The sequence below is a fragment of the Pararge aegeria genome, chromosome 25 (assembly GCF_905163445.1).
Source record: "Pararge aegeria chromosome 25, ilParAegt1.1, whole genome shotgun sequence".
NCBI classification, from domain to species: domain Eukaryota; kingdom Metazoa; phylum Arthropoda; class Insecta; order Lepidoptera; family Nymphalidae; genus Pararge; species Pararge aegeria.
The window spans coordinates 4,607,133-4,620,835 of NC_053204.1; positions in this window are offsets into that span (position 1 = coordinate 4,607,133).

Sequence of the window (13,703 nt, forward strand, 5' to 3'; positions counted from 1 at the left end):
CTTCTCGAGCGGGTGAAGATCATTATCAACACCCGCTGTATTTGACAGTTAAATGGGAGTGCTCCGATCGTCACTAAACTTTACAGGATTACTCGCCAGGTCAATCCGGAGATTCCCTGAAAGTTTCATTGAAATCGGTCCAGCCGTTTCAGAGCCTATACGAAACATACCCACACACACTATCTCCTTTATATATATAGAAGATATGCGTTCTAAACCGCTAAAATATCACTTGCTTCAACGGTGAAGGAAAACATAACCAGGATGTCTGAGAGTTCTCCGGAATGTTCTGAGAGATGTGTGGAATCCAGCAATCCGCACTGGGCCAGCGTGGCTACGGCCTTAACTTCTTCTCACTGTGGGAGGAGACACGTGCCCTAGAGTGGGCCGGTAATTGGTTGAAATTATATATCAACGGTGAAGGAAAACATCGTGAGGAAACCTGCATACCTGAAAGTTCTCCATAATGTTCTCAAAGGTGTGTGAAGACCACCAATCTGCACTAGGCCAGCGTAGTTGCCCTTACTCCCTTAACCCGTTCTCATTGTGATTTTCGCAACGAGTAAGGCAGACACTGGGAGGTATCTTTGCATCGTTCGAGTCCAAGTAGTACTGAAGTGTATCTTTTTTTTTTGCTTTTTCGGAAGGACACTTGCCGATAACCTCCTAAGGGGTTGCTACGGCGTCACCGGGGGAGTGGGGCGAGCGCGAAAGCTCGCCATGAGAAGAGCCCCAGGGCTCGACGACATCGGGGGGAGTATGGGAGACGTCGACCCGAGGGTGCCTCCTGCGAGGACTCGGACCTCGGCTCGGTTCGACGTTAATCTGACTGTTGGTGGACTTTTGGACTAATCATTGTTTAGTCCGAACGCCCCCGTGACCGTGGTAAGGATCCACGTCCGGATGACATCAGAAATCGGGGCCCTCGACTTCGCCGGCGAAGACGCTGTGAATGTTGCGTGTGTGTGTGTTGTTGGGACACGTTGTCGGTAGTTATTTTGTCGTCAGGGTCGTCAAGGACATGCTTCGGACGTCGCCGCTTTGGTTCGACGTCGGGGACGGGGGTATAAGTGGACGCCTCGACCACTAGGGGGTTGGGGTGTCGGACTGCATTTTCAAAGTAGGTCTTTGATAATGTTTTCATGTACTGGGCTATGGTGGGAAGATCGAGGTCTCGGTGGAGATCTACGTTGCGCATGTACCACGGACTGTCCGTGGTAATACGCATAAATTTGTTCTGCAGGACTTGAAAGCTCCTGTAAGAGCTGTGAGGGCGATGGGCGAATACGACGCTGGCGTATGTCATAATGGGACGTATGCACGTTTTATACAAGGTGAAGTGTATCGATAATGCAGACGTATTTATATCGAAATACCCACCAACTCAATGTCATGAACATTAAATAATAATTGTGAGCGTGTTTGTAAAAATCCTAATCAATTTAATAAAATATCTGGCCAATTTAAAAAAGTTTTAATTATTTACCCACTTTAGGTTTAAAGATGTATTCTCAAAAGAAACGGTTTCACTAAATGAGAAATTAAAAATTAACATAAAGAAGTGGTAATATATTATCTAGTTAGTGTGATACAAAAACAAAACGAACACAAAAATACAAAAGGTGGCGCGTTAATAAAAAATTTAAACAATGCTTTTAGCTTGTTTTTAAATGATTTAAAAGATTTCTCGCAAAAAATCTCTTTGGGTAGACTATTGTATAGTAGTACTCCCTCAACCTGTATAGTTTTACTGCCATACTTAGTTCTAGTCTTGGGTAATCTTTATTTATGCCTATTTCGTGTATTTAGATGTGATTTCGTTTTAAAAGTAATTTGTGTATGTATGACTTCGGTAAGTATTTTTCTAACTAGTATACATGTTTTGTATTTATACAGCTGGCTAAGGAAAAGTTTGTTAGTTTTTTTGTTGTTTAGTTGGATAACGATAATCTAGTTAGAACAAGGTTTTCAAGAGTTTGTTTTGAGAAATTTGAATAATTTTGAGGTTTGTATCATATGCAGTTCCCCATATTTCTATGAGGTATTTAACACTTTATAAAATTTATGTAACATTTTATTACTTTTTAGGGTTCCGCATTTAATCCTAAATTCATGCAATCCTACAAGGCAGGAATCAAATAAATAGAAGTAGCTTCCGGATAACTTTCCTTAGGCGAGAAGAAAATAAATCGCCGATTGAAAAGTAGACTAAAGATTTGTTCCTATCCCACCTTAGTGTACGAAGCACACAGCTTCTACGTCGCCTCAAGTGTAACTATTTGTTTATTGCATTATAAGCCTTATTTTTATTAGTCACAGAGATCCCAATTGTCTGCCACATCATACATATAACGTGCTGAACTCAGCTTTATTGAATTGGCTTACGTTTAAGAATTCTCATCTTGAGAAATTGTACCCTCTTACAACGTATTAGTTGAGCTGTTCCTATGATGGAAAAAACTTTGTAGTCCTTTCATACCCCTAATTGGTTTCTACATGACATCGTACCGGAACGCTAAATTGCTTAGCGTCACGTCTTTATCAGTTGGTTGGTAATTAGCCACGGCCAAAGTCTCCTATTAAATATTGATAGTGTTATGCTTTATTAATAGATAGAATAGAATAGAATAGAAAAACTTTATTGCAACACAACAAAAAAAAGGAAAATACAAGGAAAACAGTAATAGGACTTAGTGCTAGGGTGCAAAGGCGGCCTTATCACTAAAAGTGATCTTTTAAAGGCAACCTGAGCGTACGAAGCCGATAAAAGAGTGGAAAATGGATGGTGCATAAAGTTACAAAAAAAAAACAAGAAAAAGAAATGTAATATAAACTTACATGAACATACATACTACATTTACATATTAACTACACAAATACCAACATAAATTTATTATATACTATGATAGATATATGTGATATATATTTATGCTATTATAAACTTACATACTACTCAATTACATAGATAAGTAATAATTCTTTAAGCGATGTTTAAACAGGTGAATGGTTTCGGAATGACGTATTTCCCAGGGGAGCGAGTTCCACAGTGTTACAGCTTTAACAGTGAATGACTCGTTATAGCGCTGAGAGCGAGATAAGGGAATCTCAAGCTTGTTGTCATTCGCCGACCGGAGACTGACAAGATGCTGAGAGAAGGAAAAACGCTCTTTAAGGTAAAGCGGAGAGATAGGACTATATAGAAGAGAATAAAGTAAAGTAAGAATATGGATATTTCGCCTATCATTAACAGTTACCCACTTGAGTTGCTGACGGTAATGAGTAATTTGGTCAAATTTCTTAAGCCCAAAGATAAAACTTATGATTACATTTTGGAGCCGCTCAAGTTTATTAAGAAGGTACTGGGGTATATCAGAATAACACGTGTCTGCGTAGTTCACTATAGGAAGTAAAAGAGAGTGGGCCAGACAAATTTTGGTACGAATAGGTAAAAAGTATTTCCACCTTTCAAGCCTACCAATTACAGCGTAGATCTTGCGACTAAGCTCGGATATTTGAGGACCCCACGAGAGCGTATTATCCATGATAATACCCAAGTTTTTAACAGAACTGCTGAACTCAAGTATAGCGCCATCAAAGACTACAGAAGGAAGAGACGAGAAGCTAACTTTAGAGATTTGCTGCCGGCTGCCGATTAAGATGACCTGGGATTTACTAGCATTTATAGACAACCCACTCGATTTACTCCATGAACTAATTAAATTCAGGTCCGAATTCAAACGAGTGATAGCCCCCGATATGTCATCAACAGAGGTTGACGTATAAATCTGCAAGTCATCAGCATAGAGATGGAAAGACAGCGAAAGCAAATCTGTCAATGAGTTTATAAAAATGGAAAAAAGTAGAGGAGAAAGAACACCACCTTGTGGAACGCCAGCACTGAGACTGCACCAAGAAGAACACTTACTATCAATACGTACACACTGTTTACGGTCATAGAGGTATGAACGAAACCAATTTAAATCATTACAGGATATATTTATGGAATCAAGAATAGCCAGAAGAATTTCAAAATCTACTGTATTGAAAGCATTAGAGAAATCGAGTAATGCTAAGACAGTTACTTTTTGTTCATCCACACCGCATCTAATATCATCGCAAATTTTAACAAGGGCTGTAGTAGTACTGTGTCCGGGACGAAATCCAGATTGATAGGGACTTAAAATGTTATTTTTCCTAAGAAATAGAGATAATTGCCCATGAACAATGCGCTCCAGGACTTTTGACAAGAAAGGTAAAATAGAGATAGGCCTATAATGAGAAAAAGATGAAGGTTGGTTAATTTTCGAAATAGGTATGACATGTGCCAGCCGCCACACATTAGGGAAAGAGTAAGTGAAGACAGAACTATTAAAGATATGGCAAAGTACAGGTAATACATAAGCAAGAGCTAGCATAATCATTTTGCGACTAACACCATCACTACCAATGGCATCAGATTGGATAGCCATAATATGCTTTTTGACATCATCAGCAGTGACAGCGTCAAAATTGAATACTGCATGGTTAGGTTTAGGCTGCAAAGAAATTTTATTCAGGGTCCGAGCTCTGGTTACGTTATCTAATATTGTTACTGTGGATAAATGTTTGTTAAGGGCATCAGTATCAATATTGAAATCAGATACGGATAATTTACGCTGTCGTCCAATGCCCATAGCGTCAAGAAATTTCCATATCTTGGCTGAATCCTTGCTATCCAAAGAAGTATGTATAAAGTTACGCTGAGCATCGCGACAAGTCTTGTTGCAAAGGTTACGTGCCTTTTTATATTTTTGTAAATTTTCAGTTGATGGATTGATTTTAAATTTCGACTTAGCAGCATTTCGCTTCGCCATCAAACCCCTTATTTCTACAGTAAGCCAAGGAGCTGGGAGATGTTTAAGTTTAATTGGCCGAAGAGGCGCATGCACATCAAAGAGATCAATAAGAAGAGAATAAAAGATTGAAATTTTATCATTTACATCCGGGGCATCCAAAATAACATCCCAGTCAATCCGGCTAAGATCATGCATAAACTTATCATTATCAAAGCTCTTGAAGCTTCGCCGCATCACGACTGTAGGTTTAAGCCTGGGCGGGCGAATTCTATAGGATAAGAATACTAAGTCATGATATGAAAAAGCTTCGGCTGGAAGCTGGCCATGCACATTAATACGCTCAGGATAGATATTTTTTTTCGATATATATATATATATATCGTTATTATTATTATTTTTTCGATATATATATATCGTTTCATTAAGGTTACAAAAGCTATTTAATAAAAAAAAAACTTTAAAATGTAAATTTTTGATCTTGGAAAAGAGCAACTGCTGAGTTTCTTGCCGGCTTCTTCTCCGTAGAATCTGCCTTCCGAACCGGTGGTAGAGTACACACGGACAGACTTGACGTTTCAAAATTGCTTGTATTAGGCCTACTTGAAATAAATGAATTTTGAATTTTTGAATTTTTTGAATTTAGCCCGCTGACATCTTAGGCTGCATTATCGCTTACCAATAGGTGAGATTGCAGTTAAAGGCTTTCTTTATGAAATAAAAAAATGGAAAATAAAAAAAAATCCTCGTAGAGTCAACAATACACACATCGCCATCTAAGTAAGCGTAGTTTGTGTTATGGTTACTATGACAACTGATGAATATTTTTTATGAATGATATTCATAAATACTTATAACATACATATAAACACCCAGACACTGAAAAACATTCATGTTCATCATACTAACATTTTCCAGTTCCACGGCCTTGGACTCAGAAAACATGGTCGTTGCGTAATGTGCCAATCGGCCGTCATTGAATTTTGGTAAACAAATTTTGAGTCAAAAAATGTTTATCGTTATCGTCCACTGCTAGACATAGGTCTTCTGTAGGGAGTTCCAAATACCACGGAACGCTGAACGACTAACCTAAGCTTGTAAAGGACCAAAAAAAATGAAATAAAAAAAATTCAAGCTATACGTGTTTGCACACACAGTCACTTTAATAACTTCCACCTAGTTAAATAACAAAAATATTTACAAATATATTGCGGTGATATCACATATGACAGGAGCTCGACTTCCCTTTCGAGGGGCCGAGTTCGAATCCCAGCACCTCTGAATTTTCTAAGTTATGTGCGTTTTAAGTAATTTAAATATCACTTGCTTTAAATTATATAATTACTTGAAGCACATCTATTATTCGTATTATACACATTCACACTCTCACTGATTACACTCACTCACACACTCACACACACGCACACGCACACACACTCGCACACACATCACATACAGACTCACACACACGCGCACAACGTTAATTTACCTAAATTTCAGTGTACCTAAATTTATTTTAAAATGCAACATACTTCTTTTACGCATATAACGGTTATTGTTATGGAAGAGCGGAGTATTCTGATACAAGTGTAGTAGTACTATTACATCTAAAAGAAGGTTCCAACCTTGCAATCTTGTTAAAACTGTAAAATTTGGAAAAATAAACTATTTTATTATATATTATTATATTATATTTAAACGGTGAAGAAAAACGTGAGGAAACCTGCATGTCTGAGAGTTCTCCATAACGTTCTCAACGGCGTGTGAAGTCCGCCAATCCGCACTAAGCCAGCGTGGTGGACTACGTCCTTAAAACCTTCTCATTTAGGGAGGAGACCCGTGGCCGGTAATGGGTTGATTATGATGAATGAATGAATGAATGAATGAATTAATGAATGAATTAATGAATGAATACACTTTAATTGTACATAAAAGAAAAAAGTATTTACAGATATATAAACATAGAGGAAGAGAGTACAATTGGGTGATGACATATTTTTTCTTTTTATCAAACCCTACACTCAAATGTTTTACAAAATGAAAGGTAGATAAGTAAAAGGCAAGAAGTATGGGTTCTTTTGTCATCGATTCTCTGTCAACGGCACACTATGAATATTCAGAACGAGGGTAGGGTAATGGACGCATGCCTCCTTTTGAGGTGTAGCGTCCACCGGAAACGGAAACAGGACATCCATTTCTCGTAAGTGCCCCGTTGTTGTTCCGGCGTCCCCCGAATCCGCCCGACGTACTGCCGTGGAAGACTTAAAGGGGTCGTACTTTTTATACGGTAATGTTAAAATAGATAGCGCATTGGGTAGAAGCTCGACTTCACTTTCGGAGGGCCGAGTTCGAATCTCATCATGCACCACTCAAATTCAAAACGATCAGTAATGTCTTCAGCGATTCAAAGGGACAATACAACGTTTTGGGTACCATGCCCATAAGTAAACAGTTAGACGGCTTATATTTTATGTAAATATAAATAATAGTTTTTAGAAGCGTCGATAACGCATTTGATACGAGTTCAACTTCACTTTCGTGGAGCCAAGTTCGAATCCCAGCCCCTCTTACTTTTCTAAGTTATATGCGCTTTACAAAAATATCACTTGCTAAAACGGTGAAGGAAAACATCGTGAGGAAACCTGCATGCCTGTGAGTTCTACATAATGTTCTCAAAGGTGAATGGCGGACTACGGCCTTAACCCCATCTCATTGTGGGAGACCTGTACCCTGTTGTTGGCCGGTAACAATGTCTATATGATGATAGCCTGTGAAGTAGTATTTCAGTTTTAATTTAAACGTAGTATATATTGATTGCCATTATCATAGCAAGTTAGGTAACGAATAGGGTAACAATTGCGTGGCCTTATTTATATTAAAAGCATTTCTTTCTACTTCTATTGAGACTAACAAGTAATATAAGTGAGTGCGCATGTATTTTATTGTGAATGTTGTAATGGCGGACGCTCGCGAGCTTGTTGCCATTTCGGAATGAGCTGGAGCGCGCTGGGAGCCACTTGGCCTGTTTTGCGATTGTTGCGTGGGGCGCAAGTCACGAGAGGTGTGGAACATCACAGGTCATGTTCTAACTGAACATTTATTTTATACTTATTTATTGTTTTTTTATTTATATTTGGGTTTAAAATCATTTATTTCAAGTATTGATAAAAAATATTTTGACAAAAATAAAAATAATTCATCATCATAATAACATCAACCTTACCCTCCCACAAAGAGAAGGGGTAAGGCCGTAGCCCACCACGCTGTATTGGATAGAAGATGGCGTTACTTCCGTTTCCGTTATGTCGGTAACTCTAGTTCTTCTACGGATCCTCATTTCACGTAGAGATACTCCTTACATAGCTCCCTCCATCGCCCGCTGAGTAACTCTTAGCCTTCTTATGAGGCCCATAGTTAGCGACCACGTCACAGATCTTCAGGCACTGAGGGATTTAGGACGAATAGATGTCACGAAATTTCCCAAACGCTGCCCATCCGAGTTGGATTCGGCGGTTCACCTCTTTCTCGAAATTAGACCTACCTAACTGGATTGTGTGTCCTAGGTATACGTACTCGTCTACCATTTCAAGTGCAGAGTTTTCAACTATCACTGGATGGAGCGGAACATGAGCGTTAGACATAATTTTCGTCTTGCTCATGTTCATACGTAGGCCCACCTGTTGAGAAACTCTGCTAAGTCATTGAGCATCGTATTAAGGTGACCCAGAGTCTCTGCCATTATGACTACATCATCAGCAAACCGAAGTTGAGTGATGTACTCGCCGTTGATGTTGATGCCAAGCCCGTTCCAATCTAGTAGCTTAAAGACGTCGTCCAATGCAGCGGTAAAAAGCTAATTTCGTATTTATTTGAATACAATAAAAACAAATTGTAAACCAAACAAGTATTCACATAAAAAGCAAAAAATAAAAAAAAAGCATTTTCAACCAATTCTCCTGCGGCAGATCAAAATATAGTGGTAACCACCCTTCTTCTTCCAGAGGTTGTCGTACGAGGCGACTAAGGGAATATAACGGAGAGGGGACAGCAGCGTCCTCTGTGCTACTACCATCTACGACGGCCGATTGGCGCAGTTTAAAGCTACCCTGCTTTCTGAGTCCAAGGCCGTGAGTACGATGCCCACTACTGGAAAAATGTTCGTGTGATGAACATGAATGGTTTTCAGTGTCTGGGTGTTTTCGTTTATATGTATATTCTAAGTATATATGTATGCCGTTGTGAATATTTTTATGAATAATATATTCATAAAAATATTCATCAGTCATGTTATTACTCACAACACAAGCTACGCTTACTGTGGGGCTAGATGGCGATGTGTGTATTGTCGTAGTATATTTATTTATCTATATACTGCGATCACCAACCTATCTGCCCAGCGCGATGATTATAGGCAAACCCTCCCATTGGGAGAGGCCTTTAATCCAGCAGTGGACTGTTATAGGCTTTTGATGAGGTGATGGTACCATGGAATTCCGCAAAAAATGGATAAAAGCTACCGCTACAGCTTTAGACTCGCACCGCACTCCAGACACACAATTTAAACCCGCCGGTCAGTTTTGAATTGAAGCAGCAGTGAGAAACAGCCAAGTGCGTTCTTGTTCTTGAACAATTCATCAGCAGGTACACACTTGAGTATTTTAATTATAACCCGAATGAGGTATTAGTTATTATCGGACACTAAATGAGACTTATGCGGATTTGTATTTAAATAGCACTTGAATTTGATACGTGTTGGAGTTTATTAACCCCTACAGACGCTGGGTTCTTATTAGAAAAAAAAAAAAAAAATTAATGTAAATTAATACATTAATGATAAACAAATTCCTTAAAAGCCGGCATTAAGGATAAACAAATTCCTTAAAAGCCGGCAACGCATCGGTGGCTCCACTGGTGCTGCAGATGTTTATGGGCGGCGGTGATCACTTACCATCAGGTGACCCACTTGCTCGTTTGCCCGCTATTAATATAAAAAAAAAACAAAATGTAGTATAGAAGGTACTCAGATTTCATCATTCATACGGCCGATTGGCGCAGTGGGCGAGTGGTTCGATTCCCACAACTGTACAAAATTTGTGTGATGAACATGAATGTTTCTCAGTGTCTGGGTGTTTATCTATATATTATAAGTATTTATGTATATTGTTCATAACAAAATATTCATCAGCTATCTTAGTACCCATAACACAAGCTACGCTTACTTTGGGGCTAGATGGCGATGTGTGTATTGTCGTAGTATATTTATTTATTTATTTATCATCATATATATTATGAAAATGAAGCTTAATTTGCTATACTCCGCGAAAGTAGGAGAATCTGTATGGTGTAATTTATAATTTCTTCAATCCTTGTACTCCACACCAAACAGATCTTCGGCAATGTACCCTCTACGCACGTTTCGCTCCGAAACCGGAGCATTCTCAGTAGATGTTGACTTTACAATATTTTATTTTGTATAAACTTTATTTATACAAAATAAAACTTAACAATTATTCATTGTGAAGATGCTTTCGGTGCGTTGAGAGTAATGAAATTATTCATTTCATTACTCTCAACGCACGTTTCGCTCTGAAACTGGAGCATCCTCAGGAGATGTTGACTTTACAATGAAGGATTAATAAAGTATAAGGATTGAAGAAATTATAAATTACACCATACAGATTCTCCTACTTTTCGCGGAGTATAGCAAATTAAGCTTAATTTTCATAATCCACGACGCTGGCCAAGTTCGGATTTGTGGACTCCACATACTTTTGCGAGCAGTATGTAGAACTCTCAGGCATGCAGGTTTCCTCACGATGTACTTCCTCACCATTTAAAGCCAGTGATATTTAAATTATGAAAATTAAGCTATATTGCTTAAATCTAAAATGCACATAACTCCAAAATGTTAGCGGAACGTGTCAGAGCTCGAACTCAGTCTTCACGAAAGGAAAGCCGAAGGAATTCAAATTCAAATCTTTCAAGTTCCGTGCTACAATCTATAATCTATGGCATGCAAATTATAACAGCACCTTAATTATTATATGATTTTTCCATTTTATACAAAATGTCAGAAAATTAAGGTATCAAAACTGTGAAATTAAATAACAATGTCAACTTAAAATTAAATAATTAAAAAATAAACCAAAATATAAAACTAGAAACACAATTAATTAAACCTTTAGTTTTAGATATTCGTTTACTGAATAATGCCCCAGTTATTGCTCTGACACATTTTTTTTGAGCTTTGAATGCTCTCTCGAAATCTGGTGAGTCACCCCACAATAAGACCAAAAATGTATACTCGTCTTACAAACGATATAAACTTTTGTCCGTTATACTAACAGTAAGTAGTACCTAATAGTAAAAGAAAGAGTATCACTACCATAAATTGTAATAATAAAAGTAACAGCATCCTCTAAATAGGAAATATGATAAAACGATACAAAAGTAATAAACCAGTATGAAAGCTGGGAAAGTTTCTAAATTGCTTTTAGGTGCGTCGAACGTAAATTAACTTTACCTGAAGAAATGGCCCCGAATGTTATATCGGAATACGGTTTACGTGTTGGAAGTTCAGGTTCGGTGTCCGTCCACACTTGTGTTATGAATGTAAGAGTAAATCTTAATTTTTTGCACGCCTCATAAGCGAAGCGTTGAGGTGGGTATTACTGTCAGTTTACGCACACTGAGTGATTCTCCAACTTAAAATGTCACTTTTTTATTCTTTATTGCTTATAAAAGCAAGTGAATATAAATAGACAAATGTTGAGAAAAAACACTATTTTTAACACTCATAATATTATTAAATCTCTTTTTATTATTTAAACTAATTAAAAAATTGTTTAAAAAAGTTCGGTCGTGGACGTCCGTGTGTCTGTATGTGCGGATCCCGTATCTTGTGGTCACGATAACGAGCGAAATACTTTACTTATCGAGTTGGTTTAAATATATATGTATTTGTATCTTTACATTTTGGTATTTATGTATATCTATCAACACTCTTGGCACTATCCCGTTCTCTTGCTGTGAGTCCTATTTACAAAGGTTGCCTGTAAGAGATTGCTTGCAGCAATAAGGCCGCCTATGCATGTCTACATTGTGTACTGTATACTGCTTACTGTTTCTTTTCCCGTATTTTATACGTGCAATAAAGTGTTTCTTTTTCTTCTTCTGATTCAGTAATACTGCAGTCACTAAATTCTTCAGGCAAGGCATTCCACATTTGTATAACTCATAATAACTAATCATAGCATACATATTTAGCGTAAATTAAATCACCATAAATAATACCAAAGATTGCTAATTAGCCACTTATAAAACGGTGGCGATACAGTAACTGTTGTAAATTCCTCATAATTTGCTATCATCAATCGTTTTTAAGGATGCATTTAGATCGTTACGGCCGTAGGGTTGTCGCTTGACTAAATTTGACATTCAAATCTATATTTTTTTTCTTGTTTTAAATATATAGACAAATGCTTGACTGCAATCACACCTGATGGTAAGTGATGATGCAGCCTAAGATGAAGCGCTCTTGCCTAGAAGATGCCTATTCACTCTTGATTTGAAGGTACCCAGATTATAGGTATCGGGGAAGACGGAAGACGGGACGGGAGGGCATTCCAGGCCATTGCGGTGCGGATCAGAAAGATAGACGCAAAACGCTTCGTACGTGTTGATGGTATTTCAACCACGTAACGGTGCAGATTCTTTCGGTACCTCGCAGTTCGATGGTAGAAAGGAGATGGTTTGACCAAATCCAGCTCCTGAGCACACTCTCCGAAATGTATCTTGTAGAAAACAGCCAGACAAGCAACCTTGCGCCGGTGTCTACTGACTACAAGGTAGTTGCCAATGAGTCTCCTAGCACGACGATCCACCGAATCCAAAGCATCGAGCTGGTACTTGGCAGAGCTATCCCATAAATGGCTGCAGTACTCCATGCACGACCGAACTTGAGCTTTAGAAGTAGTACAGGGTTAGAAGCTGTTCCGGCGTGAAGCAGCGCTTAACTTTGTTGAGGATGCCAAGTTTTTTGCCAGCAGTTTTAGCTTTGGACTCGATGCATTGTCCAAAGCTTAGATTGGACGAAATGCTGATACCTAGGAGCTCAATACTATTCGTGATTGGCACAGATACATTTCGGAAAGTCGGAGTTAGGGGGAAAGGACTCCTTTTGGCGGAAAACAAATACACTTCCAAATTCAAAATTCATTATTGCAAATAGCGATGATATCCCAGTGGGTAGGACTTCGACTTCACTTTCGGAGGGCGAGTTCGAATCCCAGCACCTCTAAGTTATGAGTGTTTTAAGCAATTAAAAAATCACTTACTTCAATGGTAAAAGATCGTGAGGAAACCTGCATACCAGGGAGTTCGCAGTCCATCAATCCGCACTGGGCCAGCGTGGTGGACTACGGCCCTAACCCCCCTCTATTTTAGGAGTTTCATCATAATGTTCTCAAAAGTATGTGGAGTCCACCAAACCGCTCTGGGCCAGCGTGGTGGACTACAGCCTTAACGGTACGAGGAGACCCGTGCCCTGTACTACAGTGGGCCAGAAATGGGTCGATATGATGATTATGATATTTCAAGTAGGCCTTCACTTTTAATAATAAATAACAATAACAATAAATATACTACGACAATACACACATCACCATCTAGTCCCAAACTAAGCGTAGCCTGTATTATGGGTACTAAGATGACTGATGAATATTTTTTATGAATATGATACATAAATACTTACATATAAATAATATACATATAAACACCCAGACGCTGAAGAACATTTATGTTCACCACACAAACATATTCCAGTTGTGGGAATGGAGCCCACGGTCTTTGACTCAGAAAGCAAGGTCGCTG